Genomic DNA, 6,828 nt, shown 5'->3' on the forward strand with positions numbered 1-6,828 from the left:
AAATGCACAACAGTTATGCAAATTTTTTTTTTTTAAGATTTGCTGTTTTTCCCCAATATATTCAATGTATTCGTCAGATTTTGTTTTTCAATCTCTACACACTTTCATTTTTTTATGTATGTCACACAAAACAAAATGCAAAGAAAGCTGCCTTAATTAATTGCTTTTTGTTATGGACATTGGTAGCATTCCAAGAACTTACCTAACTTGTAGAGTATCTTAAAAAGAAATGTCCATATATGCTATTAAGTATTTTAGTATTATATTAAGTGTTATAACGGTTGGTGTCTAGTTATTTTGATCCACTGATGACAAAATAAGTCTTATTGTATATGGAAAAGGAAGAAAATTTTCCTTTACCTGCTTCATTTGTGAAACTTCGCCTTAGAAGTGTTTTATTCTGTTAATTATAATGCATGCTCATTGCGTTAGTCACACATACCTTTTCTGGAGAGTCTAGGATAGGTGGCAGTGAACTGACATGATAAATATCTTCAGTTTTCATTGTCATAATCAGGCCAGTGAAGTGAAAGTGACATGTGGCCAAGTAGACATGCTTAAATGCACAACAGTTATGCAAATTTTTTTTTTTTAAGATTTGCTGTTTTTCCCCAATATATTCAATGTATTCGTCAGATTTTGTTTTTCGATCTCTACACACTTTCATTTTTTTATGTATGTCACACAAAACAAAATGCAAAGAAAGCTGCCTTAATTAATTGCTTTTTGTTATGGACATTGGTAGCATTCCAAGAACTTACCTAACTTGTAGAGTATCTTAAAAAGAAATGTCCATATATGCTATTAAGTATTTTAGTATTATATTAAGTGTTATAACGGTTGGTGTCTAGTTATTTTGGTCCACTGATGACAAAATAAGTCTTATTGTATATGGAAAAGGAAGAACATTTTCCTTTACCTGCTTCATTTGTGAAACTTCGCCTTAGAAGTGTTTTATTCTGTTAATTATAATGCATGCTCATTGCGCTCATTGCACACATACCTTTTCTGCAGAGTCCAGGATAGGTGGCAGTGAACTGACATGATAAATATCTTCAGTTTTCATTGTCATAATCAGGCCAGTGAAGTGAAAGTGACATGTGGCCAAGTAGGGTGACCCATATTCTGAATTAGTGCTCTGCATTTATCCCATCCAAAGTGCACACGCACACAGCAGTGAACACACACACACACCGTGAACACACACCCGGAGCAGTGGGCAGCCATTTTTTGCTGCGGCGCCCGGGGAGCAGTTGGGGGTTCGATGTCGTGGTATTGAAGGTGGGAGAGAGCTCTGTACATTCACTCCCCCCACCTACAATCCCTGCCGGACCTGAGACTCGAACCCGCAGCCTTTGGGTTACGAGTCCGCTTGTTTGTCTGACATTTGAGTTGAAAAAACAAACAAAAAAAAACATATAGATCTATCAGAGAAATACATATTTGATTTGTTTTAGCTTTTGTCGTCTCCTGTCCTTTGACTGAACGTGGGTTGAGGAGGCGCGACATTGTCCCTGCTCTTCTTTTTCCTGAACAGCTCCTTTCTAGGCGATGATATCCGTGAGTGCAGGTTTATCGGTGGAAAAGGCATTTTGAACGCTAGCGGTGCGCAAAATAATGAAGAAATCTGTGCGTGAATGATGGCAGAAATACGTCCATTCGGATCTTTGGGTAGGCTATTAGACGCAGCAGTCCATCGCGCTCCGCATTTCACTGCTAGACTGACAAGGGGCGGGGCATCTGCGGGCTTTATGTGGTGTCGAGCAGAAGGGGCGTGGTCACAGCATAAAGACAAAAACAACAAAGCCATGCTCACACAAGTGCCTCTATGAATGTACCCTATAAAGGAAGCTCATTGCATTACACACGATGCAAAATAATACAGCCATGTTCTCACCGTTCTAGCTGCATAACCACTTGTGTAGTTATAGTAGCTGTAGCTATATCTATACCCTCTAAAAAATGCTGGGTTAAATTTAACCCAGCATTTTTTAGAGTGTAGCTTTATTTAAACCAAACACAATGTTTGCTTAAAAATATTGTGCTTCTAAATAAATGTTTGTCTGTTTAACATTGCTTTTCTATGAATGTATTGGCATCCATACCATATTATTTTTTTCTTCAAAAAAAAAAAAAGAAGAAGAAGAAATGGGGCCAATCCGTTAACATTAAAATTATTTTAACATGATTTTAGTCAAATAAATAAATAAAAATCAATATCACTTACCAACCTTTTCATTATTTTAATTTTGGCTTGAATAGAATAGATTTAAAACTTAAACTAATACACACATTTAAAAAAAAATAAAAAAAAAAAATACCTAAATAATAGGTATATTTTTACATTTTAAGATCCGCATTTACTTCTATTATTCAGGTCTAACTATAACCTTGGTTTTTGCTCTTTTTTTAAAAGAAAATAAAGTTTATAAAGACATTTTTTGTGGTATAGTCATATTGAATACTGAATGTGAAATACTTCATTTGCACTTAAGTGTCCGAATAGTCTTGGGATACTGATTATCTGCAAATTACCATTATTCTTTAAATAGTTAGAACAGGATAACAGATTTGAAATAGCGATGTATTGGAATGCAGCTATAACGCAGAGGCAATCAACGGCACTTTTTTTTTGCTCATTGTCAATATTTTCTCCTTGGTGACCTTGGCATAGCACAGAGGAGGCTAAAGACAAGCAACCTCCATCGTTATTGATCCGTCGCCCTCCCTTTCCAGCAATTTGTAATTTCACAATGACAGCTGTTCTGTCACCCAGCCACTGTGAAGTGCTCCAGCCCCAGCCAAATGAGGGGGAAAATCAATAGGCTTATCCTTACTATCAAGCAGCACAAAAAGAGAGAGAGCTTCATTCTCACAAACAACGTCCAACGATTGCCGTCAGAATGAAATCAGAGATTACAGTCAAAACACTTTCATCTTAATCAAAATGAACCAAGATGAAAACTGATGGTTTGCAACCTGATGTGAAATGGCCTACATATTCTCACTTTGTGCTTTTTGGAGTGTGAAATCTAAAGCATCTTCTCAGCCATAGGCTGACGGGTCTATCGACAGTTATACCCACGATCTCACCACGGTAATTACTGACACGTGATCAGCATTGTGCATAGAAGTGTGCTGTGGAGGAGGGATGCTCAAGCAAACAGAGCACTCCCACGGTTGTCATGGAAACCGCATCTGTGGAACCACAGTCTCCTTGCTTAGGCAGTCTAAAAACAGACCAGCCGCTCTAGGTTATCAGGTCATGTTAAGAACACGTGAGGCTCGGAGGTAAGGAACAAACCTGTACAATGGTCTAGGTTTATTAAACAGAAACATACTGTAAATGAAGCACAAAAAGAAAGCGCAGGTTATACGGATGGAATACCATCAGCTGATCTCCAGAGACTCAGTGTGTGATGAGACAGCTGTCTGAGTTGCCCTGGGCTCCAACAACCAACATTATTATTCTGAACACATCAGTCAGAAGATTATAACATTTGACACGTTAACTCTCGGTTAAGCACTCAAATAACATCACAAAGCAATGAAAGAACACATTTTGAGTATTGCATTTATTCATTTGTTGTGTGGGATCATACGAAAAGGCTTTTCTCTCATTGTTTGTTAATATATTTGGTAGAAATGCATTTTTTTTTCTCTGTACAAAAGTGAAGAGTAGTAATCGAGTTCATTCATAAACATTACATGTAATAACAAGGCACTTTTTTTTCACTGGCAGTATATCATCTATTAAGCATTTATTCACCACACACAAAATAAAAATAACAAAAAAGTAAGGCTCGTAATAAATGCAAATATTACATATTCACCCTTAAAGGTGCAATAGGTGATTGTCTTCAGAATTTTATTTTTTTTGTTATGCTGGTTGAAAGTCTCTTCCCATCCCGATAGCAATCATTAAAGTTAAGTGGTCTAAATGTATTTATATATTCTGTGGAAGGCGTAGGACCAAGAAATGTTCGTCCAATCAAAACGCTCGGTGCGAGCATTTTAATTGGCTTTCCCACCTGCCTGTCAAGGTATGTATTAGCATACCTCTGCGCACCTGGTTTGCGCAGACAGGATACGTCATCAGCGCGTTCACGCACGCTGTGTAGACAGAGCGAGAATGGCAGACAAACATCAACAACCCGATCTTCCTTCCTGGTATTGTAGTACTTTTACTAACTGTTAGGGGTGGGAATCGCAGGGTACCTCACGATACGAATCACGATACATGGCTCACGATACGATATCGCGATACAGCGATGATCGATATATTGCTAGACAATTCTATAATGATACATCACGATATCTGTCTAACTATGAAAACAAAATGCCTGTGAAAAGGTTAAGTGCAAGTTTTCTCTCTTTATTCAAGTCCAAACTGTTAGAAAGCAGCACAAAAGTTCTGTAAATCAAATTTAACATGCTAAGGAAATTAATAATTTTATTCTTGGACTTACTAAAAGCTTACACTTTTCTTTGTGTGTAAACCAACATATTTAACTGCTTATCAACTTTATATATAGCCTATATAATAATCTCCCACTTGCCCTTTAGCTTTCTGTGGCAAGAGGTAAATAAGACACTCTGAAGTCAAAAGTGCTCTTCAGAATAAAGTCATTTAAAAAAGCAGTTGCATCATAATGGCCTCCGTTTTATCACCGGAAAGGTCCCAGAAACTTAGTAAGTGAAGGTCTTACTGCACATACACACAGAGGCTAAGTGCCTCTTTATCAGAGTTCATCTGCTTTAGTATTAAGAGATGAAGAGAGAAGCTCTTAATATCCAAATAGGTGTAGATAACAAAAGACCAAACATTTGATAGCGACATGTCAATGCCAATTGTATTTTAAACAGGCCTGAATTGAGAATGAATTTTGGTTTATTCAGTTAAAACTAACATTTTATAACGCTGGAATAAAATAAGATTAAGAACTTGGACTTGAAAGATAATTGAAATGTTAAATAAAATATGTTGAAGCTGTACAATTACTAGAACTAAAATAAAAATAAATTAAGCTAAATAGAAATATTAAAAACTAAAATTACTAAAATATACAAAAGCACAATAAATTAAACTAAAAATAACATTAAAACTGAAACTGATTTAAATATTTTATGATTTTAAACTATTTTAAAATATTAATAAATACTATAATAATATAAAATTATACTAAAATAACACTATACCACAATTTGAATTGAGGTGCTGTGTTAATTGGTTTGACAATAATAAGTGTAGTTTTGAGGGGGGGGGGGGGGGGGGGGAAGCCATTCTCATTGCGTCTTTTGTGCGCTCAGGTTCGTTATTTCAAATGTAGACGCGCAGCAAGCAAACACACTGCACACTTCTGCGACGCATTATGGCTCTGACGAGGTTTTGTTTCGTCGTCCATGCCATAGGTGCAGATGTTTCTGCTGGTCGGTGCCCTAACGCGCACTTGTAATATCTGAGAGAGAGGGAGAGCATCCAGTTTTATTGACATAAAACTGGACGCGCCGCTCTCTCTCACTCATATAGTGAGGAAAATTCACCTGCGATCCGAGCGGAGAGGTTACACTCTTAAAAATAAAGGTGCTTCACGATGCCATAGAAGAACCTTTTTGTCTAAATGGTTCCATAAAGAACCTTTAACATCTGAAGAACCTTTCTGTTTGACAAAAGGTTCTTTGTGGCGAAAGAAGGTTCTTCAGATTATAAAAAGGTAAGAAAGAGATGGTTCTTTAAAGAACCTTTGACTGAATGGTTCCTTGTGGAACCAAAAATGGTTCTTCTATGGCATCGCTGTGAATTTTCTCCTTGGTGACCTTGGCATAGCACAGAGGAGGCTAAAGACAAGCAACCTCCATCGTTATTGATCCGTCGCCCCCCCTTTCCAGCAATTTGTAATTTCACAATGACAGCTGTTCTGTCACCCTGCCACTGTGAAGTGCTCCAGCCCCAGCCAAATGAGGGGAAAAATCAATAGGCTTATCCTTACTATCAAGCAGCACAAAAAGAGAGAGAGCTTCATTCTCACAAACAACGTCCAACGATTGCCGTCAGAATGAAATCAGAGATTACAGTCAAAACACTTTCATCTTAATCAAAATGAACCAAGATGAAAACTGATGGTTTGCAACCTGATGTGAAATGGCCTACATATTCTCACTTTGTGCTTTTTGGAGTGTGAAATCTAAAGCATCTTCTCAGCCATAGGCTGACGGGTCTATCGACAGTTATACCCACGATCTCACCACGGTAATTACTGACACGTGATCAGCATTGTGCATAGAAGTGTGCTGTGGAGGAGGGATGCTCAAGCAAACAGAGCACTCCCACGGTTGTCATGGAAACCGCATCTGTGGAACCACAGTCTCCTTGCTTAGGCAGTCTAAAAACAGACCAGCCGCTCTAGGTTATCAGGTCATGTTAAGAACACGTGAGGCTCGGAGGTAAGGAACAAACCTGTACAATGGTCTAGGTTTATTAAACAGAAACATACTGTAAATGAAGCACAAAAAGAAAGCGCAGGTTATACGGATGGAATACCATCAGCTGATCTCCAGAGACTCAGTGTGTGATGAGACAGCTGTCTGAGTTGCCCTGGGCTCCAACAACCAACATTATTATTCTGAACACATCAGTCAGAAGATTATAACATTTGACACGTTAACTCTCGGTTAAGCACTCAAATAACATCACAAAGCAATGAAAGAACACATTTTGAGTATTGCATTTATTCATTTGTTGTGTGGGATCATACGAAAAGGCTTTTCTCTCATTGTTTGTTAATATATTTGGTAGAAATGCATTTTTTTTTCTCTGTACAAAAGTGA

The sequence above is a fragment of the Sinocyclocheilus grahami genome, unplaced genomic scaffold (assembly GCF_001515645.1).
Source record: "Sinocyclocheilus grahami isolate Dianchi unplaced genomic scaffold, SAMN03320097.WGS_v1.1 scaffold1683.1, whole genome shotgun sequence".
Classification (NCBI taxonomy): domain Eukaryota; kingdom Metazoa; phylum Chordata; class Actinopteri; order Cypriniformes; family Cyprinidae; genus Sinocyclocheilus; species Sinocyclocheilus grahami.